The 25458-nt window shown below is 37.5% G+C and overlaps 1 protein-coding gene and 1 pseudogene across 4 annotated transcripts in view; both read right to left on the bottom strand.

The window, feature by feature from the left end:
- The window catches only part of ZMYND12 (zinc finger MYND-type containing 12), a 67509-nt gene that overhangs the window by 21656 nt on the left and 20395 nt on the right, over positions 1-25458 (bottom strand). The gene's annotated exons all lie outside the window — the stretch shown is intronic.
- LOC143654739 (H-2 class I histocompatibility antigen, Q10 alpha chain-like) lies at positions 864-1981 on the bottom strand (annotated as a pseudogene).

Below are 25458 nucleotides of genomic sequence, written 5' to 3'. Positions count from 1 at the left end.
CCTGCTTGTTGTTCTGATTTGTCCTTAATTGTTCTGAGCCTTGGTTTCCACGCTGAGGAAGTACCGATGAGAATAACATTGACAAATTCACAGGGTGCCTGTGAGGCTCAGGTGTAGTTTATACACATATGAAATCATTCTGCAAACTGTAAAGTGTTACATGGATCTAAGAAATTATTATCACTGTCCCCCCATCCCTTCAACAGGAAGCAATCAGATTTTTAAAAGGATTTCAGGAGGATGAAAATGTTTAACTCTGCCTGTGATGACAATGGGAGTGAGGAGAGCTCAGGTTTGGAAAGGGGTAGTGTATTAGTCAGGGTTCTCTAGGTAAACCGCACCAACAAGAGACAGCTGTAGATAGTATGAGATTTTATAAAAGTGCCTCAGTAACCGTGGGAATGCACAAGTCCAAATTCCATAGGGTAGGCTGGCTGCAAGCTAGCAACTTGGATGAGGTTTTCAATGAATTTCCCAGGAAAGGCTGGCTGGCTGAAGTGCAGAGGAAAATTCTCTCTTCTGAACTGCTGAAGTTGTCACTTGTCCCTTAAAAATCTTCAACTGATTGGATTAAATGTCTTCCGTTGCTGAGGACATTCCCTTTAGTTGATTGTAGATGTGTATCAGCTATAGATGCAATCAACTTACTGATGATGTAAGTCCATGGAATGTCTTTGCGGTAATGGTTAAGCCAGTGCCTGTTTGACTAGACAACTGGGGACCATCACTTGGCCAAGTTGACACCAGAACCTTACCATTACAGGTGAGTACTTCAAGGTCAAGTGACAGCCAGTACAGAGGGCCTCCAGCCCCCCCAAACACCCAACAGACCCCCTCCTTGGTCTTGTATCAGTGAACGTCCATCAACAAAGATGATGGGCAGACCCTGCTCTCGCTGGCCCTTGGGAGTTCTCTCCACCTGGGGCTTACTTATAAGATGATTTATTCCTAGCTTGACACCAAGTTGTGCAAATCAGAAATCCAGCCACCAATAAGGTGGAGACCAAAATGGCAATGAAAATCACAGCAGTGGGTCTGCAACAAGAAGGCGGTTCCCAGGCCACAGTGAGTGTGTGGTTCAGCCTGCATGTGGCAAGCATACTGGGCCTCTGCTGCCCCCTTGCACATGTACACAGCTGTCCAAGTCTGGTAGGTTCCATGCCACTGGGGTGCATCTCCACATGCCCGGTCTCCAGGGCCAGCTCCTCCCCACCCAGCCACAAGCTCAGTATGATGTCCTTTGGGTTAGAAGCCCAGGGCTCAGCACCTCAGCTCAGCGCCCCCATTCTTGGCCAACTGTTTCGTCACCTGCACCTTGGGCAGCTCTTGCTGGATGAGATTCTGGCCTCCCAGCTACAGGTATCTGTGCAGGGAGGTGAGTCAAAGGCCCTCCAGGTAGGCCTTGTTGTACTTAGCATAGCAAAACTCCATCTCTGACCAGCGCTTCATTTGTTTGGCTATAGGCTCAGCTGACACCCAGCTCAGTGTCTCCAGGTCTAGCAACAGGTGGTCCTGCCCATCAAAGCCAAGCTGCCAGAAGTTGCTGGTGTGCCTGTCCTCATGAATCTCAGAGCTGAACATGCACTGTGTACTATCCATGCTGCTGCTCTTGTTGTGGTATCTCATCACAGTTCACATCTCCCCTGCTGCATATTCTCCAAGGCCTTCTGCTTCTGGGTCTCCATCTCTCAGTACTGGGCCTCTATAGGTGCCACCCATGGGGCTGGGGCTTGGTCCTGCCCAGTTGTCTCTCATGCCAGATGAAGGGCTGGTCATTCACATAGCCCACAGCCAGAAAGTTGGGGAGGTCTGGGCCAGGTTCTGACAGGACCAGGGAGTGGTAGTGGAGAGAATGGGTCCTTCCAGGCCATGGCTTGTTTTCTAACTTCAGGCTGGCCAGTTTTGTCATCACTTCCTTTGCTATGGAGGCCAGGCCATCAGCCACCAACAGCAGTCCCCAGGGCACTAGCTCTAACAGCATAAGTAGTATCAGGGGCAGCCCCACGTGTGCACTCTGGGGGCTCTGCGGGTCACCGGGTGCCAGCCTTGCGCACTGCCCCAGGATGCCCGTCCACTTGGAGCCTGTCCTCAGCTAAGGGGCCCACAGTGGGATGCTTCTGTCATAGTATCCAGGGGGGCAAGGGCTCAGTGCCCTACGGGTGGCACAGGCCACAGCCCACCTCATGGGCTCAGCTTCCACAGCGCCCCTGCCCATTGCAGGCCCAGGGGTGGGATGGGGATAAGTCAGTGTTTTTTAGTATATTCACAAGGTCATATAACCATCGCTCTATTTAATTCCAGAACATTTCATCACCCACAAAAGAAACCCTTTAGCAGTTATCTCCCACTCTTCCCTTTCCCCAATGATACCCTGATGACCAATAATGTACTTTTTGTCTCTATAACTTTGCCTATTCTGGACATTTCATATAAATGGAATCATACAATATGTGGCCTTTTATGTCTGGCTTCTTTCACTCAGTGTAATGATTTCAATTTTATCCAATTCATCACAATTTCATTGTGATATATGTGTAACATATATCAATATTTTATTTTTATGACAATAATATTGTATGGATATACCACATTTTGTTTATCCATTCATTGGCTGATGGATATTTGATTTCCACTTTTTGGCTCTTATAAATAGTGCTGCTATAAATATTCATGCACAAGTTTTTATGTAAACATATGTTTTCATTTCTCTTGAGTATATACCTAGGAGAGTGTGCTTGTTTGAAACTTTTATGTACCCCAGAAAAGCCATGTTTAATCCTGATCCAATCTTGTAGGGGTAGCTGTTTCTTTTAATCCTGATTCAGTATTGTAGGGTAGAATTTTTTATTAGATTATCTCCACAAAGATGTGGCGTGCCCAATTGTGGGTGTGGCCTTTTGATTAGATAAAGATGTGACTCCATCCATTCCAGGTGAGTCTTGGTTGGTTAACTAGAGCCCCTTAAAAGGGGAAACATTTTGAAGAAACCTGAGATGCAGATACATGGAGAACACTTGCTTCAGGGCTGACAGAGACACAGATGTTTGTAAATGCTTGGAGTGCCGACAGAGAGAGCAGATGCCTAGACATTGCCAGAGTACAGTAGATTGCCATGTGCCTTCTCATAAGATGCTAAGCAAGCTAGAACCCAGAGTTGTGTCCTGAGAAGCTAAATAAAAGCCCAAAGACACTTAGAGAGGAAACCACTGCTATGAGAAGCTGGAAGCAGTGAGCCTGGAACAAGGACCAGCCATTACCAGCCACATGCCTTCCCAGTTGTCAGAGGTGTTCCAGACAGCATCAGCTTTTCTTGAGTGAAGGTCACTTCTTGTTGGTGCCTTAATTTGGACATCTGCACGGCCTTAGAACTGTACACTTGTAATGTAATAAATTCCCTTTATAAAGCCATTTCATTTCTGGTAAATTGCATTCTAGCAGCTTAACAAGTGAATACAGTGGAATTGCTGGGTCACATGGTACTTCTATGATTTAAGTTTTGAAGAACTTCCAAACTGTTTTCCACAATGGACATGTGCACCATTTTACATGCCCACCAGCAATTTATGAGGGTTCCAATTTCTTCACATCCTTTTCAACGTTTTTTATTTTTCATTTTTTTAAATATTAGCCACCCTAGTGGGTCAGAAATGGTATTTCATTGTGTTTTTAAGAAAAATTTTTATTATGAGATATAACATATATACAATGTTATATGCAATAGATTTTAGAGTACAATTTTAACAAGTAGTTATAGAACAGATTTCAAAGTTTGGTATGGGTTCCACAATTTCAGGTTTTTCCTTTTAGCTGCTCCAAGACACTGAAGACTGAAAAGAAAGATCAATATAATGTGATCCAGCAGTCATGCTCATTTGTTAATTCCTAACTTCTCTGTTATAACTCCTCCTTCTCTTTTGCCCCTTCTTGCAATCTTTAGGGATATTTGGACTATGCCAATTCCAACCTTTTCATATTGAAAAGGGGTGCTGGTCACATGGGATAGGGGAATAGAACTGGCTGATGTTCTTGGGGAGACTGGTACCTTGGGTTTCAGGACTGATCTGGCCTAGGAACCATCTGAAGGTTTTAGGTTTCTAAAAAGTAAACTTAATGTGTGAAACTTTTACAGAATCTCAGATAGAGCCCTAGGTTTTCTTTAGGGATAACAGGAATGATGATGATTTTCTTTAGGGTTAACAGGAACAGTGATGGTTCATATTTGGCAAACTGCGGCAATTAGCAATATCTAGCTTAAGCTTGCAAGAGTAGCCTCCAGAATAGTTTCTCAATTCTATTTGAACTCTTAGCCACTGATACCTTATTTTGTTACATTTCTTTCCCTCCTTTTTATAGGAGAGGCATTGTCAATTAAGGTGCCAGCGCCAGGCTCATCCCTGGGAGTGATGCGCCACATTATCAGGGACTTTCACCCCTGAATATCATGCCCCATGTAGAGGGAAGGGTAATGATTTTCCTTGCACAGTTGGGCTTAAAGAGAAAGAGGCTGAATTTGAGCAACAAAAGAGGATTCCTGGAAGCAACTCTTAGGCATAATTATAGATAGTCTTAGCTTCTCCATAAAAATAAGTTTTGTAAGGGCCAGCCTCAAAATCAAGGGCTTGGCCTATTTCTTGGGAGTTCCTAATGCTTGAGAGAGTCCCAGGAATTTTGAATAGGGCATGAGATTTTGTTGGTTTGTCCAGCTTGGTGTGATGCTCTGATAAATCCCAGAGTGATGTGGACAGTGAATAAAGAAGTATTTGCAAAGTCCCCATGGGGGAATGGGGGAAATATTTAACTTCCCCCTTTGGAGAATGGCTAATATTCTCACAAGCAGTGGGGACAACAAAATCAATAGGCTGAGCCCTTGATCTTGGGGTTCACCCTTATGAAACTTAGTCCTGCAAAAGATAGGCTAAGTCTACTTAAAATTAGGCCTAAGAGTCACCCCAGAGAACCTTTTTTGTTGCTCAGATGTGGTCTCTCTCTCTCTAAGCCAACAGAGCAAGTGAACTCACTGCCCTCCCCTCTGCCATATGGAACATTACTCCCAGGGGTGTAAATTTCCCTGGCAACATGGGACAGAAATTCCAGGATGAGCCAGGACTCAGCATCAAGGGATTGAGAAAATCTTCTCAACCAAAAGGGGGAAGAGAGAAATGAGACAAGATAAAGTGTCAGTGGCTGAGAGATTTCAAACAGAGTTGAGAGGTTATCCTGGAGGTTATTCTTAACACGTTACATAGATAACTCTTTTTTAGTTTATGGTGTATTGGAGAGGCTAGAGGGAAGTACCTGAAACTGTAGAGCTGTGTTCCAATAGCCTTGTTTCTTGAAGATGATTGTATAATGATATAGCTTTCACAATGTGACCGTGTGATTGTGAAAATCTTGTGTCTGATGCTCCTTTTATCTACAGTATGGACAGATGAGTAAAAAATATGGATAAAAAGTAAACAAATAATGGGGGAACAAAGGTTAAAATAAATTGAATACATTGAAATATTAATGGTCAATGAGAGGGAAGGGTAAGGGGTATGGTATGTATGAGTTTTTCTTTTTTCTTTCTTTTTCTGGAGTGATGCAAATGTTCAAAAAAATGATCATGGTGATGAATACACAACTATGTGATGATATTGTGAGCCATTGATTTTACACCATGTATGGAATGTTTGTATATCAAGAATGTTTGTATATTAAGTTTTTACAATAAAAATGTTTTTTGTTTTTTTTTTTTTTTTATGAATCAAAAGATTTAACATTGTTAAGCTGGGCGGTACTTCTCACACTGATCTACAAATTCAACACAATTCCTATTAGAATCAACCAGCTTCTTTATGGAAACTGATAGGCTGATTTCCAGTGTATTATTAACATATGGATAGGCATTTAGATTAGTGGAATAGAACTGAGAGTTCAGAAATAAAACTCTTAAATGTTTACTTTTTTCCCAGAGCACAAAAATGAAGCATCTCTGCATAAAGAAATCTGGGAAGGGATATGCCAAAATGTTAACAGTTGTTACCTTTACATGATGCGATTAAAGAAACTTTTTTTTTTTTTGCTTTGTGCTTCTCAAGTTTTCTGAATTGAACACCAATTTCTCTTTTGTAATTAGAGAAAATCCCATTAAATCTTTTTTTTTTTTAATTTTTTTATTAATCAAAAAAAAGAAAAGAAATTAACACAACATTTAGAAATCATTCCATTCTACACATGCACTCAGTAATTCTTAGTATCATCACATAGATGTATGATCATCATTTCTTAGTACATTTGCATCGATTTAGGAAAAGAACTAGCAAAACAGCAGAAAAAGATATAGAATGTTAATATAGAGAAGAGAATTAAAATAATAATACTAATAATATATATATATATAAAAAGGAAAAAGAAAAAACAAAAACAAAAGATACAAACACACAAACAAACAAACAAAAAAACATATTTCAGGTGCAGCTTCATTCAGTGTTCCAACCTAGTTACATTACACTTAGGTATTATTGTGCTGTCCATTTTTGAGTTTTTGTATCTAGTCCTGTTGCACAGTCTGTATCCCTTCAGCTCCAATTACCCATTATCTTACCCTGTTTCTAACTCCTGCTGGTCTCTGTTACCAATGATATAGTCCAAGCTGATTCTCGAATGTCGGTTCACATCAGTGGGACCATACAGTATTTGTCCTTTAGTTTTTGGCTAGACTCACTCAGCATAATGTTCTCTAGGTCCATCTATGTTATTACATGCTTCATAAGTTTAGTCTGTCTTAAAGCTGCATAATATTCCATCGTAGGTATACGCCACAGTTTGTTTAGCCACTCGTCTGTTGATGAACATTTTGGCTGTTTCCATCTCTTTGAAGTTGTAGATAATGCTGCTATAAACACTGGTGTGCAAATGTCCGTCTGTGTCTTTGCCCTTAAGTCCTTTGAGTAGATACCTAGCAGTGGTATTGCTGGGTCGTAATCCATTCTGCCATTCTATGTCTTTTGATTGGGAAATTCAGTCCATTAACTTTTAGTATTGTTACTGTTTGGATAATATTTTCCTCTACCATTTTGGCTTTTGTATTATATATATCATATCTGATTTTCCTTCTTTCTACACTTTACTCCATACCTCTCTCTTCTGTCTTTTCGTATCTGACTCTAGTGCTCCCTTTAGTATTTCTTGCAGAGCTGGTCTCTTGGTCACAAATTCTCTCAGTGACTTTTTGTCTATAAATGTTTTAATTTCTCCTTCATTTTTGAAGGACAATTTTGCTGGATATAGGAGTCTTGGTTGGCAGTTTTTCTCTTTTAGTGATTTAAATATATCATCCCACTGTCTTCTAGCTTCCATGGTTTCTGCTGAGAAATCTACACATAGTCTTATTGGGTTTCCCTTGTATGTGACAGATTGTTTTTCTCTTGCTGCTTTCAAGATCCTCTCTTTCTCTTTGACCTCTGACATTCTAACTAGTAAATGTCTTGGAGAACGCCTATTTGGGTCTATTCTCTTTGGGGTGCGCTGCACTTCTTGGATCTGTATATTTAGGTCTTTCATAAGAGTTGGGAAATTTTCAGTGATAATTTCTTCCATTAGTTTTTCTCCTCCTTTTCCCTTCTCTTCTCCTTCTGGGACACCCACAACACGTATATTTGTGCGCTTCATATTGTCATTCAGTTCCCTGATTCCCTGCTCAAGTTTTTCCATTCTTTTCCCTATAGTTTCTGTTTCTTTTTGGAATTCAGTTGTTCCATCCTCCAGTTCACTAATTGTAGCTTCTGTCTCTTTAGATCTACCATTGTAGGTATCCATTGTTTTTTCCATTTTTTCTTCTTTGTCCTTCACTCCCACAAGTTCTGTGATTTGTTTTTTCAGATTTTCTATTTCTTCTTTTTGTTCAGCCCATATCTTCTTCATGTCCTCCCTCAATTTATTGATTTGGTTTTTGAAGAGTTTTTCCATTTCTGTTCGTATATTCAGCATTAGTTGTCTCAGCTCCTGTATCTCATTTGAACTATTGGTTTTTTCCTTTGATTGGGCCATATCTTCAATTTTCCGAGCGTCATCCATTATTTTCTGCTGGTGTCTGGGCATTTGATCAGATCTCCCTGGGTGTGGGACCCAGCTGGTTGAAAGGTTTTTCTGTGGAATCTCTGGGCTCTGTTTTTCTTTTCCTGCCCAGTAGGTGGCGCTCGTGGTGGTCGTTTGTCTGCGGGGCAGTCGGCCCGGGAAACCGCGCGTGGAGGCGGGGGTCGCTGGCCGTGGCTTGGGGGAGTGCCGGTCCAAATTGCCCAGCTGGCCCGAGACGCCAAGCGTGACGGGAGGGCCCCGCTATCCAATGTTCCCAGTCAGACCGGGGAGCCACGTGCGTGGAGGGGACCCCAGACACCAGCCACCCCAGCCGGGAAAACGTGCACCCCTCGGGTATCTCACAGCAGTGGATTCTCCCTACCCGTTCAGCTGTTCCAGAATGGGGTACGCTGTCTTTTTTGGTCTCTGTCGTGACTCCGGGAGCTGTTTTGTATTGTTTCTGTTTCTTTAGTTGCTTTTCTGGAGGAGGAACTAAGACCCGCGCGTCTTACTAAGCCGCCATCTTCTCCGGAAGTGAAAAAAAATGTTTTTTTTTAAAGAGAGAGAGTACCTGGTATTTCTCAGGTGGGAAAGTTTACTAGTTCCATATATTTTCTCTAGTCCCTCAAGAGTTCTACCAGTACTTTTTAATTATCAGCCCACCATAGCCTTGGAGATACACCTGGGAATTACATTAAGCAATACAGAAATATAAGGTCTCGTTCCCATTCTGGGCTCCATCTGCTTGGATTGTTTAAATGAGCTATCCAGGCAGGTTGATTTAGAGTGTGTATTATAGAAGATTTAGATTCTAGATACAATAAACCTCTTTGGTTTTGGTCTTATACAGTAGGTGAAGCTTTAGAATACATACAATATCATCCTTTGCCTTGTATTCTGATTTACTTTAGTTCCAACCAAATTGGCTTCACTTTTATGTCTAATTGAAGCCTGACCTTTTTTTTGGGGGGGGGGGGTGTATTTTAACATGTTGTATGTGGCAATGCTGACTTTCTGTGCTGCAGAACTCCAGGTCTGAGTCTTAGATGTCACAGATGTACCCAAAGTTCCAGGAAAACACCAGCTTATACACATATATCACAGCATTTCAGAATTTAGAAATACACTTACAACTCCAAACTAAGTATGACTGCTATAAGAGCTTACAATCTAGGCTTCAATTTTCTTATAAGTGTTTTCTAAATGAGCCCATACCATATTTGTTCTTTTGTTTCTGGCTTATTTTTCATTGAGTTGGCTGCCTCTTCACCTTTTTGACAAAGTTCTTTGAGGCACACTAGCTTTTGATTTTGAGGAATTCCTGTTTATCTATTTTTTCTTTTTTCTTTTTTTTCACATGGGCAGGCACCAGGAATTGAAAACGGGTCTCTGGTGGGATAGGCAAGAACTCTGCCACTGAGCCACCATGGCCCGCCCTCTATTTTTTCTTTTGCTGTTTATGCTTTAGGTGTAAAGTTTAAGAGGCTACCTGCTATTACTAAGTCTTGAAGATATTTCCCTATATTTTCTTCCAGGAGTTTTATGGTACTGTCTCTTATATTTAGGTCTTTGATTCACTTTGAATTAATTTTTGTATAGGGTGTAAAGTAAAGTTGTTCTTTCATTCCGTTGGCTATTGATATCCAGTTCTCCCAAGCCCCTTTGAAAAGACTATTCTGTTCAGTCGATTTGGGGGCTTTGTCAAAGATCAAGTGATCACAGATTTGGTGATCAATCTCTGCACTCTCGATTCAATTCCACTGGTCAATATTTCTATCTTGATGCCAGCAACATGCTGTTTTGACCACTGTGGCTTTATAATAAGTTTAAAGTCAGAAAGTGTTAATCCTTCCACTACATTTTTTTTTTTTTAGTATACTTTTAGCTATTCAAGGTCTCTTTCCCTTCCAAATAAATTCAACAACTAGCTTTTCCAAGTCATCAAAGTAAGTTTTTGGAATTTTGATTGGTACAGCATTGAATCTGTAGATCAATTTGGGTAGACATCTTAATGACACTTAATCTTCCTATCCATGTACATGGAATGTTTCCATCTATTTAGATCTTCTTTGATTTCTTTTAGCAATGTTTTGTAGTTTTATGCGTGCAGGTGCTTAACATCTCTGGCTAAATTTATTCCTTGATACTTGTGTCTTTTAGTTGCTATCCTGAATGGACTTTTTTCCCCCTTAATAGTCTCCTCAGGTCTTCATTTGTGTAGAGAAACATTATTGATTTTTGTATATTAATTTTGTATCCTGCTACTGATACAAAAATAAAAAATTTGCTGAAATTGTTTATTAGCTCAAGTAGTTTGTCATAGATTTCTCAGTATTTTCTAAGCATAGGATCATGTCATCTACAAATAATGAAAGTTTACTTCTTCTATTCCTACTTGTATACTTTTTTATTCTTTTCTCTTGTCTGATCACTCTATCTAGAACTTCTAATATAATGTTGAATAATAGTGGTGACAGTTGCATCCTTGTCTTGTTCCCAATCTTAGGGGGAAATGCTTTCAATCTCCCACTGTTAAGTATGATGATGGCTATGGGCTTTTTATGCTCTTTATGATACTGAGGAAGTTTCACTTAATTCCCACCTTTTGAAGTGTTCGTATCAGAAAAGTATGCTGAATTTTGTTGAATGCTTTTTTAGCATCAATTGATGTGATCATGTGATTTTCCCCTTTCAATCTGTAAATGTGTTGTATTACAGTGACTGATTTTCTTGTGTTGAACCACAATTGCATTCCTGGCATAAACCCCTCTTGGTCATGAAGTATAATTCCTTTAATATGTCATTGGATTTGATTTGCTAGTATTTTGTTGAGAATTTTTGCATCAATGTTCTATAATTTTCCTTTATTGTAGTGGCTTTTTCTGGTTTTAGTTTTACAGTGATGTTAGCTTCATAAAATGAGTTAGGTAGTATTCCTTTTTTCCTCAGTTTTTGGAAGAGTTTGAGCAGGATTTGGTGTTAGTTTTTTTTTTTTTTTTTGAATGTTTGATAAAATTCCCCTGTGAAGCTATCTGGCCCTGGGCTTTCCCTTGTAGGAAGATTTTTGATGAATGATTGAATCTCTTTGCTTATAATTAGTTTGTTGAGATCTTCCATTTCTTCTCAGGTCAGTGTAGTTCCTCAGGTGTTTCTAGGGATTTGTTCAATTCATCTAGGTTGTCTACTTTGTTGGCAAATAATTGTTCATAGTATCCTCCTATGGTTTTCAAAAATTTTTTCAGCATCCATTGTAATGACCCCCCCCATTTCTAATTTTGTTCATTTGTGACCTCTCTCTTTTTTTCTTTGTCAGCCTTGCAAGGGGTCCATTGATTTTATTGATTTTTCTCAAAGAACCAACTTTTGGTTTTGTTCATTCTTTCTATTGTTGTTTTTTTCTCCAGTTTATTTATTTCTGTTTATTATTCCAGTTTATTAATCTATGTTATTTCTCTTCTTCTATTGGTGTTGGGTTATTTTGCTGTTCTTTCTCTAGTCCCTCCAGGTGAGCAGTAAAGTCCTTAATTTTTCTCATTCTTCTTTTTTAATATAGGCTTTTAGGGCAATAAATTTCCCTCTCACCACTGCCTTTGCTGCATTTCATAAGCTCTGATATGTATTGTATTTTCATTTTCATTCATATCCAGATTTATGCCAATTCCTCTAGCAATTTCTTCTTTGAACCACTGATTATTTAAGAGGATGTTGTTTAATCTCCATGTATTTGTGAAAGCTCTGGTTCTTTGGTGGTAATTGATTTTCAGCTTCATTCTCTTGTAATCAGAGAAAGTGTTTTGAGTAATTTCAATCTTATTAAATTTATTAAGACCTGTTTTGTATCCCAGCATATGATTTATCCTGGAGAACATTCCAGAATGTATATCCTGGTGTATTGGGGTATAATGATCTATACATGTCTATTAGGTCTATTTCCTTTATCAGATTGTTTGAGTTCTCTACTTCCTTGTTGATCCTCTGTCTGGTTGTTCTATCTATAGAGGAAAATGGTATATTGTAGTCTCTCACTATTATTGTTGAAATGTCTATTGCCCCCTTTAGTTTTGCCAATGTCTGTCTAATGTACTTTGGAGCTCCTTGATTGGTAGCATAAACATTTATGATTGTTATTTCTTCTTGGTGAATTGTCCCTTTTATTAATATGTAGTGTCCTTTCTTGTCTCTTATGATATCTTTATATTTAAAATCTATTTTATCTAATATTAGTATAGCTACTCTGTTTTCTTTTGGTTACAGCTTGGTTGGAACATCTTTTTCCATCATTTCACTTTCAATCTATTTGTATCCTTGTGTCTAAGATGAGTTTCTTGTAAACAGCATATAGATGGGTCATGTTTTTTAAATCCATTCTGCCAATCTGTGGCTTTTAATTGGTGATTTAGTCCATTAAAATTCAAAGTTATTACTTTAAGAGCAGTTCTTGAGTCTATCATTTTATCCTTTAGTATTTATTGTCAGATTTATATATTCTTTCCCCCTTCTTTCTCTTTTTATCCTTTAAGTTACCCTTACTGACATTCTTCAACTCTGTGCCCTCTTCCAGACCTCCCTCTCTTGTCTTCCTTTTCAGCTGACAGAACTCCCTTTAGTGTTTCTTATAGAGCAGATCTGTTGTTGAAAAATTTTCTTAGGCTTTGTTTGTCTGAGAACATTTTACTCTCTTCCTCAATTTTGAAGGACAACTTGGCTTGTTAAAGAATTCTTGGCAGGAAGCCTTTCTCATTCAAGATCTTAAATATATCATACCACTGCCTTCTTGCCTCCATGGTGCCCGTTAAGTAGTCCAAACTCAGGCTTATGTGAGTTCCCTTTTATGTAGTAGATCACTTTTCTTGTGCTGCTTTCAGCACTTTCTGCTAATCTTCAACATTTGACAATCTGATTAGTATGAGTCTTGGAATATGCCCATTTGGATTTTTTCCATTTGGGGTTCATTGTGACTCTCTGATGTGCATATTTATGTATTTTATAATAGTTGGGAAGTTCCCCCTCCATTATCTCTTCAATTAACCTTCCTAGCCCTTTACTCTTCTCTGCTCCTTCTGGGACACTGATGATTCTTATATTTGTGCTCTTCATGTTGTCAATCATTTTTTTACTTATTTTTTCAAATTCATCTTTATGCTCTTCCATTGTTTTCTTGATATCCTTTATGTTTTTAAGCACATCCTTGATTAGTTGTTCCAAATTCCATGAGCCCTCTGGTATTATAATTTGCTTGTTGGGCTAGACCATATCTGCCTGAATGTTCATGTGCTTTGAGATTGTCTGTTGCATTTGATTATCTTGATATGGTTGTTTTGAAAGTTGATTTCCTTCACTCATCTAAGGTTTTGTATTTGCTTAGGTTTGCCTTGAAGGTCCGATTTTGTCAGTAATTCCCTGCCAAACCAATGCCCAAATTTCATGGAGGGGATGCACTTCTACTTGAGGTTTCCCAACAGATGGCACTCTTGAGCCATCTGTTCCCCTCAGTCTTTCCTCTCCAACTGTGGCAGCCAGCTGAACAAGATGGAGACCCAATATAATTCCAACCAGGGCCCCTTATCTCTGTGCATGTTGACAGTCACCTATGCTGGGGCAGGGGGTGAGCAGTGTGCACCTCAGAGGAGATACCATTTATGGGCCTGATGAGTCTGGTGGCCCGCAGGCTCCTGCTTGCAATGACCCTGGGCTGTGGGGATGGGTTCTTTCTGGTTTTGATTTGCATTTCTCTTAATGACTGATGATATTTAGCATCTCTTCATGTGCTTATTATCCACTTGTATATCTTCTTTAAAGAAGTGTTTATTCAAGTCCTTTGCCCATTTTTAAAAACAGCGTCTTTTGTTTTATATTGTTGAGTTTTAAGAGTTTTATGTATTCCAGATACTGGACTTTTGTCAGATACAGGACTTGAAAATATCTTATCCATTCTGTAGGTTGTCTTTTTCACTTTCTTGATAGGGATTTCTGAGGCATAAAAGTTTTAATTTTGATGAAGTCCAATTTTTATTTAGGTACTTTTGATGTCATATGTTAAAGACTATTGCTTAATTCAAGGTCACAAGATTTATGCCTATGCTTTCTTCTATAATTTTTTTTTTTTAAATTTCTGAAGACATCTTTATTTGGGGGCAATATTGGTGCTGAAAATAGTTTACTGGGTTGTGAGATTCTTTACATACTTTTTAAATGACATCACTTTGAATTTTAGCTTATTTTACTTACTCTGTGACATTGATTATCACAATTTTTCTTGCATCTTTGACTTCTAGGTTCTATTAAGGTTTTCTCAATATCTTTGGTTTTCAAGCCATGGTATGGTGCACTATAGTTTCCTTAATATTGATGTTGTTTATGTTACATTGAGTTTCCAGTGTCTGTGAGTTGAAGGCATTCATCAATGTAAAATATTCCTGTGTATTTTCACTTCTGTTACTTATTATTCAACAAATGATCTCTCGTAGTCTTTTAACAACATCCTACTTGTCTTTATTCTAATTTTTCCAATGCTGTGCATCTTCTGATTTGTTAAGCCTTCTACAATTTTTAAAGTTTTAGCGCCTACATTTACATCTTTTTGTATATGGTATGAAGAAGGGGTCCAACTTCATACTTTTGCATGTAGATATTCAGTTATTGCAGCACCATTTGTTGAAAAGATTATTCTTTCTCCCAATGAATGGTCTTACCACCTTTGTCAAAACAAAAACTAAAAAACAATTGGCTTTAGATTTATGGGTTTATTTCTAGACTCTGAATTTTATTCCATGGACACTGTCTTGATTACTGTAGCCTTGTAGTAAGTTTTGAAATTGGAACATGTGACTCCTCCAACATTGTTCTTTTTCAAGATTGTTTTGGCTAATTGGGGTTCCTTGAAATTCCATATGAATTTTAGGATCAGCCTATTAATTTCTACTAAAAAAGACTTGTAATTTTGATAGGGATAGCACTGTAGATCAAATTGAGGACTACTGCCATCTTAAAAATAGTAAGTGCTCCAATCCACGCATGTGAAATACTTTTCCACTTATATAGATCTTCTTTAAATTTCCTTCACTAATGTTTTGCAGTTTTCAGTGTACAGTCTTGGAATCGTTTGTTAAATTATTCCTGTGCATTTTTATGCTTTCGTAAATGTAATGGCTTTTTAAAATTTTTTTGCTTATTTTTTCATCACATAGTTGCATATTCATCATCATGATCATTTCTTAGAACATTTGCATCAATTCAGAAAAAGAAATAAAAAGAAAACAGAAAAAAATCATACATACCATACCCCTTACTTCTCCCTTTCATTGATCACTAGCATTTCAATCTACTAAATTTATTTTAACTTTTGTTCCCCCTATTGTTTATTTATTTTAAGTCCATGTGTTTTACTCATCTGTCCATAAGGTAGATAAAAAAGCATCAGACACAATATTTTCACAATCACACAGTCACATTGCAAAAGCTGTATCATACAATCATCTTCAAGAAACATGGCTACTGGAACACAGCTCTACATTTTCAGGCAGTTCCCTCCAGCCTCTCTGTTACACCTTAACTAGAAAGGTAATATCTATTTAATGCGTAAGAATAACCTCCAGGATAACCTCTCGACTCTGTTTGGAATCACTCAGTCATTGACATTTTACTTTGTCTCATTTCTCTGTTCCCCTTTCCGGTCAAGAAGGTTTTCTCAATCCCTTGTTGCTGAGTCTCAGCTCATTCTAGGATTTCTGTCCCACGTTGCCAGGAAGGCCCACACCCCTGGAAGTCATGTCCCATGTAGAGAGGGGAGGGCAGTGAATTTGCTTGTTGTGTTGGCTGAGAGAGACAGGCCACATCTGAGCAACAAAAGAGGTTCTCTTGGAGGTGTCTCTTAGGCCTAATTTTTAGTAGGCTTAGCCTATACTTTGCGGGGTTAAGTTTCATATGAACAAACCCCAAGATTGGGGGCTCAACCTATTGCTTTGGTTGTCCCCACTGCTTGTGAGAATATCAAGAATTCTCCACTTGGGGAAGCTGAATTTTCCCCATTTCTTACCATTCCCCCAAGGGACTTTGCAAATACTTTTTTACTCACTGTTCAAATCCTTCTGGGATTTATTGAGGCATCACTCTGGACAAACCTACAAAATCTCATGCTCTACTCAAGGTTCCATGTACTTATGATGTTCAATTAAGCTGCCCACAGAAGTTATATTAGGAAATGCACTAATCAAAATATAACTTTTGTACCAAATAAACATTTTTTGCTTTGGTCTCACACATAAGTTAAAGTTTTAAAATAATAATTACCATCTATTTTTAACACCCTGCATTATTGACATTCCTTTGTTCTTTCTCATGCAAAACATTTTTGAATTTGTACATTTAGTCACTATCATTACACAGTCTAGGCATTCCTAGATTATACCATCTCAGCTTTATCATATATCTTTCTGATTTCATTTGTGACCCCAGGCCTCCTCCCTCTATCGTTCTCACATTCAGCTTCATTCAGTGTTCTACCATTATTGTATTACAGTTAGGTAGTATCGTGCTATCCATTTCTGAATTTTTACAATCAGTCCTGTTGCACAACCTGTATCCTTTCAGTTCCAATTACCCAATACCTACCCTATTTCTATCTCCTAATGACCTCTGTGCTTAACTGAAATTCTCCAAGTTCATTCATTAATGTTAGTTCTTATCAGAGAGCCCATACAGTATTTGTCCTTTTGTTTCTGGCTAATCTCACTCAGCATAATGTCCTTAAGGTGCATCCGTGTTGTTAGATACTTTATAACTTTATTCTGCCTTACAGCTGCATAATATTTCATCGTATGTATATACCACAGCTTGTTTAACCACTCATCTGTTGATGGACATTTGGGCTGTTTCCATCTCTGAGCAATCGTAAATAATGCTACTATAAACACTGGTGTGCAAATGTCCATTTGTGTCTTTCCTCTGAGTAGATACCTGGTAATGGTATTACTGGGTCATATGGCAATTCTATACTTAGCTTCCTGAGGAACCACCAAACTGCCTTCCACAGCGGCTGTACCACTTGACATTCCCACCAACAGTGGATAAGTGTGCCTCTTTCTCCACATCCTCTCCAGCACTTGTCATTTTCTATGTTATTGATAATGGCCATTCTGGTGGGTGTGAGATGATATCTCATTGTGGTTTTGATTTGCATTTCCCTAATAGCCAGGGAAGTTGAGCCTCTTTTCATGTGCCTTTTGGCCATTTGTATTTCCTCTTCTGAGAAAAGTCTGTTCAAGTCTTTTGCCCATTTTGTAATTGGGTTGTCTGTTTTTTTTGTTGTTGAGTTGAATAATCTCTTTATATATTCTGGATACTAGAACTTTATTTGATATATCATTTCCAGATATTGTCTCCCATTGTGTAGGCTATCTTTTTACTTTCTTGATGAAGTTCTTTGACACACAAAAGTGTTTACTTTTGAGGAGTTCCCATTTCTTTCTTTCTTTCTTCAATGCTCGTGCTTTGGGTGTAAGGTCTAGGAAATCACCTCCTATTATAAGATCTATTTATATTCCCCTACATTTTTCTTCTAACAGTTTTATGGTCTTAGGTCTAATGTTTAGGTCTTTGATCCATTTTGAGTTAATTTTTATATAGGGTGTGAGATATGGATCCTCTTTCATTCTTTTGCATATGGATATCCAGTTCTCTAGGCACCATTTATTGAAGACACCGTTCCGTCCAAGGTGAGTTGGCTTGACTGCCTTATCAAAGATCAATTGGCCATAGATGAGAGGGTCTATATCTGAACACTCTATTTGATTCCATTGGTCAGTATATCTATCTTTACGCCAGTACCATGCTGTTTTGACCACTGTAGCTTCATAATACACCTTAAAGTCAGATAGCGTGAGACCTCCAACTTCATTTTTCTTTCTCAGGATACTTTTAGTTATTCGGAGCACCTGCCCTTCCAGATAAATTTTGTTATTGGTTTTTCTATTTCTGAAAAGTAAGTTTTTGGGATTTTAGTTGGTATTGCATTGACTCTGTAAATCAATTTAGGTAAAACTGACATCTTAACTATATTTAGTCTTCCAATCCATGAACACGGTAGGTCTTCTGTGATTTCTTTTAACAATTTCTTATAGTTTTCTCTGCATAGGTCTTTTGTCTCTTTAGTTAAATTTAGTCCTAAATATTTTATTCTTTTGGTTGCAATTGTAAATGGAATTTTTTTTCATGATTTCCCCCTCAGATTGTTCATTACTAGTGTATAGAAACATTACAGATTTTTGAGTGTTGACCTTGTAACCTGCCACTTTGCTGTACTCAGTTATTAGCTCTAGTAGTTTTGCTGTGGATTTTTGGGGGTTTTCAACATATAATATCATATCATCTGCAACAGTGGAAATTTTACTTCTTCCTTTCCAATTTTGATGGCTTGTATTTCTTTTTCTTGTCTAATTGCTCTGGCTAGAACTTCCAACACAATGTTGAATAACAGTGGTGGTAGTGGACATCCTTGTCTCGTTCCTGATCTTAGGGGGAAAGTTTTCAGTTTTTCCCCATTGAGGATGATATTAGCTGTGGTTTTTTCATATATTCCCTTTATCATGTTGAGGAAGTTCCCTTCTATTCTTATCCTTTGAAGTTTTTTTTAACAGGAAAAGATGTTGAATTTTGTCAAATACCTTTTCTGCATCAATTGAGATGATCATGTGTTTTTTCTGCTTTGATTTGTTGACATGGTGTATTACATTAATTGATTTTCTTATGTTGAACCATCCTTGCATACCTGGGACGAATCCTATTTGGTCATGGTGTATAATTCTTTTAATATGCTGTTGGATTCGATTTGCAAGAATTTTGTTGGGGATTTTTGCATCTATAGTCATAAGAGAGATTGGTCGGTAGTTTTCTTTTTTTTGTAATATCTTTGTCTGGCTTTAGTTTGAGGGTGATATGTTGGCTTTGTAGAATGAGTTAGGTAGCTTTTGCTCCTCTTCCATTTTTTTGAAGAGTTTGAGCAGGATTGGTACTAATTCTTTCTGGAATGTTTGGTAGAATTCACATGTGAAGCCATCTGGTCCTGGACTTTTCTTTTGGGGGAGCTTCTTAATGACTGATTTAATTTCTTTACTTGTGATTGGTTTGTGGAGGTCATCTATTTCTTCTCAAGTCAATGTTGGTTGTTCATGCCTTTCTAGGAAGTGGTCCATTTCATCTACATTGTCGTATTTATTAGCATAAAGTTGTTCATAGTATCCTGTCATTACTTCCTTTATTTCTGTGGGGTCAGTGGTTATGTCTCCTCTTCCATTTCTGATTTTATTTATTTGCATCTTCTCTCTTCTTTTTGTCAACCTCACTAAGGGTTCATCAATCTTATTGATTTTCTCATAGAACCAACTTCTGGTTCTGTTGATTTTCTTGATTGTTTTCATGTTCTCAATTTCATTTATTTCTGCTCTAATCTTCATTATTTCTTTCCTTTTGCTTGCTTTAGGGTTAGTTTGCTGTTCTTTCTCTAGTTCTTCCAAGCAGACAGTTAATTCCTCAATTTTTGCTCTTTCTTTCTTTCTTTTTTTTTTGTAATATAGGCATTTAGGGCAATAAACTTCCCTCTTAACATTGCCTTTGCTGCATCCCACAAATTTTGATATTGCATGTTTTCATTTTCATTTGTCTTGAGATATTTACTGATTTCTCTTGCAATTTCTTCCTTGACCCACTGATTATTTAAGATTGTGTTGCTGAGCCTCCATATATTTGTGACTTTTCTGGCCCTCTGCCTGTTATTGATTTCCAGCTTCATTCCTTTATGATCTGTGTATGATTTTTAAAAATTTATTGAGATTTGATTTGTGACCCAGCATATGATCTATCCTTGAGAATGATCCATGAGCACTTGAGAAAAGGTATATCCTGCTGTTGTGGGGTGTAATGTTCTATAAATGTCTGTTAAGTCTAGCTCATTTATTGTATTATTCAAATTCTCTGTTTCTTTACTGATCCTCTGTTTAGATGTTCTGTCCATTGATGAGAGAGGGGAATTGAAGTCTCCAACTGTTATGATAGAGGTGTCTATTTCTCTTTTCAGTGTTTGCTTCATGTATTTTGGAACATTCTGGCTTGGTGCATAAATATTTATGATTGTTATGTCTTCTTGTTGAGTTGTGCCTTTAATTAATACATAGTGTCCTTCTTTGTCTCTTTAACTGTTTTACATTTGAAGTCTAATTTGTTGGCTATTAGTATACGTACTCCTGCTCTTTTCTGATTGTTATTTGCATGAAATATCTTTTTCCAACCTTTCACTTTCAACCTATGTTTATCCTTGGGTCTAAGATGCGTTTCCTGTAGAGAGCATTCAGATGGGTCCTGTTTTTTAATCCATTCTGATGATCTATGTCTTTTGATCAGGGAGTTTAATCCATTAACAATTAGTGTTATTACTGCACAGGTAGTACTTTCTTCTACCATTTTGCCTTTTGGATTTTATGTGTCATATCTAATTTTCCTTCTTTTTACCTTTATTGATATTCTTCATTTCTACACTCTTCTCCACACCTCTCTCTCCTGTCTTTTCATTTCTGTCTCTAATGCTCCCTTTAGTATTTCTTGCAGAAATACTCTTGGTCACAAATTCTCTCAGTGATTTTTTTGTCTGAAAATGTTTTAATTTCTCCCTTGTTTTTGAGGGACAATTTTGCTGGATATAGAATTCTTGGTTGGCAGTTTTTCTCTTTTAGTAATTTAAATATATCATCCATTGTCTTCTCACCTCCATGGTTTCTGCTCAGAAACCTATGCATAGTCTTATTGGCTTTCCCTTGTATGTGATGGATTGCTTTTGTCTTGCTGCTTTCAAGATTCTCTCTTTCTCTTTGACATATGACATTCTGATTAGTAAGTGTCTTGCAGTATGTCTATTTGGATCTATTCTGTTTGGGGTATGCTGCACTTCTTGGATCTGTAATTTTAAGTCTTTGATAAGAGTTGGGAAATTTTCAGTGATAATTTCTGCCATTAGTTTTTCTCCTTCTTTTCCCTTCTCTTTTCCTTCTGGGACACCCACAACACATATATTTGCATGCTTCATGTTGTCATTCAATTCCCTGAGTCCCTGCTCATGTTTTTCCATTCTTTTCCCTACATTTTCTTTTGCTTGACAGATTTCAGATGTTCCATCCTCCAGTTCACTAATGCTATCTTCTGCCTCTTGAAATCTGATATTGTAGGTTTCCATTGTTTTTTCATCTCTTCTACTGTGCCTTTCATTCCCATAAGTTCTGTGATTTGTTTTTACAGACTTTCAATTTCTTCTTTTTGTTCATTCCTTGCCTTCTTTATATCCTCCCTCAATTCACTGATTTGATTTTTGATGAGGTTTTCCATGTCTTTTTGAACATCCCGAATTAATTGTTTCAACTCCTGGAGCTCATTTGAATTGTTGGTTTGTTCCTTTGACTGGGCCATATCTTCAATCTTCCTAATATGATTTATTATTTTTTGCTGGTGTCTAGGTATTTAATTACCTTAGTTTATTCTGGAGATTGTTTTCACTTTTTGTATGTAGGATTTTCTTGCTGGATGATTTTGTTGTCTATCTGTTCTTTGATATTCTGTTCAGCTTATTCTAGACCTCTAACTTACATTTTGTTTAACAGATCAGAATTTTTCAGTTGTTGTGTTCTTGTATGGTGCCTTTTTCCCCCCTTAGGAGAGTCTACTTAGGTATCATAGACCCCAGCCAGATTTTTCCAGACCAAACTGGCCTCCTCTCAGGAGGAAAGAGTCACCTGCATCAGTTTTCCCTGAGGGTGAGACCCAGCAGATTGAAAGGCTTTGCTATGAAGCCTCTGGGATCTCCATTCTTCCTATCCTGCCCAGTATATGGCGCTTGTCTGCCTGCAGGCCCAAGAAACATAAGGTAATGTGGTACCTTTAACTTCAGCACTCTCCCTGCTGGGGGTGTGGTGGAGACAGAGGAAAGATTGTAGTCTGGATTTTTTTTCTTTTTTTTTTGAGACTAATGGAGGAAAAGTTTATTTGATCTGGAACTGAAATTTTCTGTAGTGCATAATCTAATTAAACCTATATGTATAGCTCATTTGAACAACTGAAACACAGAGAGCACTGAATGAGAAAGAGGTCCTTTAATCCTGTATAGATTATTATAATGTCTGGATCATCCTAGAGTATATATATATATTTTTTATTAATTAACGGAAAAAAAGAAATTAACCCAACATTTAGAAATCATACCATTCTACATATGCAATCAGTAATTATTAACATCATCACATAGATGCATGATCATCGTTTCTTAGTACATTTGCATCGGTTTAGAAGAACTAGCAACACAACCGAAAAAGACAGGGAATGTTAATATAGAGAAAAAAAATAAAAGTAATAATAGTAAGAACAAAACAAAACAAAACAAAAAAGAGTGGTCTATTTCTGCACTCTCAAGTCAATTCCATTGGTCAACACTTCTATCTTTGTGTCAGTACCATGCTGTTTTGATCACTTTGATTTTATAATAAGTTTTAAAATCAGAAAGTGTTAATCCTCCCACTTCATTCTTCTTTTTAAAGATGCTTTCAGCTATTCGGGGTCTCTTTCCCTTCCAGCTGAATTTGGTAACTAGCTTTTCCAAGTCTTCAAAGTAGGTTTTTGGAATTTTGATTGGTAGTGTGTTGAATCTATAGATCAATTTGGGTATAAGTGACATCTTAACCATATCTAACCTTCCTATCCATGAGCAGGAAATGCCTTTCCATCTACTTAGGTCCTCTTTGATTTCTGTTAGCAGTGTTATGTAGTTTTCTGTGTACAAGTCCTTTACATCCCTAGCTAAGTTCATTCCTAGGTGTTTGATCCTTTTAATTGCTATTTTGAATGGAATTTTTTCTTAACTGACTCCTCAGTTAGGTCACTACTTATGTATAGAAACATACTGATTTTTGCACATTAATTTTATATATCCTGACAACTTGCTGAATTTGTTTATTAGCTCAAGTAATTTTGTTGTTGATTTCTCATGATTTTCCTAGTACAGCATCGTGTCATCTGCAAATAATGAAAGTTTTACTTCCTTTCCAATTTGGATTCCTTTTATTTCTTTTTCCTGCCAGATTGCTCTAGCAAGAACTTCTAGTACAATGTTGAATAATAGTGGTGACAGAGGGCATCCTTGTGTTGTTCCTGATCTTAGGAACAATACTCTCTCCATTGAGTATGATGCTGGCTATTTGTTTTTCAAATATGCCCTTTATCATATTGAGGAAGTTAACTTTGATTCCTACCTTTTGAAGTGTTTTTATCAGAAAAGGATGTTGAATTTTGTTGAATGCTTTTTCAGCATCAATCGAGATGATCATGTGATTTTTCCCTTTTGATTTGTTAATGTGCTATATTACATTAATTGATTTTCTTGTGTTGAACCATCCTGACATTCCTGGTATAAATCCCACTTGGTCATGCTGTATAATTTTTTTTAATGTGTTGTTGGATTCAATTTGCTAGTATTCTGTTAAGAATTTTTGCATCTATGTTCATTACGGTAATTGGCCTGTAGTTTTCCTTTCTTATAACATCTTTACCCGGTTTTGGTATTAAAATGATGTTAGCTTCATAAAATGAGTTAGGTAGTGTTCCTTTTTCCTCAAGCTTTGGGAAACGTTTGAGCAGGATTGGTGTTACTTCTTTTTGGAATGTTTGATAAAATTCCCCTGTGAAGCCATCTGGCCCTGGGCTTTTCTTTGTAGGAAGATTTTTGATGATTGATTGAATTCCCTTACTTGTGATTGGTTTGCTGAGATGTTCTAGTTATTCCTGAGTCAGCATAGCTTGTTTGTGTGTTTCCAGGAATTTGTCCATTTCATCTAAGTTGTCTAGTTTGTTGCATATAGTTGTTCATAGCATCCTCTTATGATTTCTTTTATTTCTTCAGGGTCTCTGGTAATGACCCCTTTCTCATTTCTGATTTTGTTTATTTGCATTCTCTCTCTGTTTTTCTTGTCAGCCTTGCTAGCGGCCCATCAATTTTATGGATTTTCTCAAAGAACCAACTTTTGGTTTAGTGATTCTTTCTATTTATCTTTTGATCTCCCATTCATTTAACTCTGCTTTAATCTTTGTTATTTCTCTTCTTCTATTTGCTTTGGGGTTAGTTTGCTGTTCTTTCTCAAGTTCCTCCAGGTGAGCAGTTAGGTGACTGATTTTTGCTCTTTTCTGTTTTTTGTTTTTTTTTAAGCTTTTTTAATTTTAATTTTTTTTATTAATTAACGGGAAAAAAAAGAAATTAACCCAACATTTAGAAATCATACCATTCTACATATGCAATCGGTAATTCTTAACATCATCACATAGATGCATGATCATCGTTTCTTAGTACATCTGCATCGGTTTAGAGGAACTAGCGACACACCAGACAAAGATATAGAATGTTGATATAGAGAAAAGGAATAAAAGTAATAATGATAGTAAAAACAAACAAACAAAAACAAACAAACAAACAAAAACAAACAAATAAACAAACAAAACCTATAGCTCAGATGCAGCTTCATTCAGTGTTTTAACATGATTACTTTACAATTAGGTATTATTGTGCTGTCCATTTTTGAGTTTTTGTATCTAGTCCTGTTGCACAGTCTGTATCCCTTCTGCTCCAATTACCCATTATCTTACCCTGTTTCTACCTCCTGCTGGAATCTGTTACCAATGACATATTCCAAGTTTATTCTCGAATGTCGGTTCACATCAGTGGGACCATACAGTATTTGTCCTTTAGTTTTTGGCTAGACTCACTCAGCATAATGTTCTCTAGGTCCATCCATGTTATTACATGCTTCATAAGTTTATCCTGTCTTAAAGCTGCATAATATTCCATCATATGTATATACCACAGTTTGTTTAGCCATTGTTCTGTTGATGGACATTTTGGCTGTTTCCATCTCTTTGCAATTGTAAATAATGCTGCTATAAACATTGGTGTGCAAATGTCCGTTTGTGTCTTTGCCCTTAAGTCCTTTGAGTAGATACCCAGCAATGGTATTGCTGGGTCATATGGCAATTCTATATTCAGCTTTTTGAGGAACCGCCAAACTGCCTTCCACAGTGGTTGCACCATTTGACATTCCCACCAACAGTGGATAAGTGTGCCACTTTCTCTGCATCCTCTCCAGCACTTGCCATTTTCTGTTTTGTTGATAATGGCCATTCTGGTGGGTGTGAGATGATATCTCATTGTGGTTTTGATTTGCATTTCTCTAATGGCCAGGGACATTGAGCATCTCTTCATGTGTCTTTTGGCCATTTGTATTTCCTCCTCTGAGAGGTGTCTATTCAAGTCTTTTTCCCATTTTGTAATTGGGTTGGCTGTCTTTTTGTTGTTGAGTTGAATAATCTCTTTATAAATTCTGG

Source organism: Tamandua tetradactyla, chromosome 2, assembly GCF_023851605.1.
Source record: "Tamandua tetradactyla isolate mTamTet1 chromosome 2, mTamTet1.pri, whole genome shotgun sequence".
NCBI classification, from domain to species: domain Eukaryota; kingdom Metazoa; phylum Chordata; class Mammalia; order Pilosa; family Myrmecophagidae; genus Tamandua; species Tamandua tetradactyla.
Note: the sequence above shows the minus strand (reverse complement) of the source record. Positions and strands in the feature narration are given on the sequence as shown.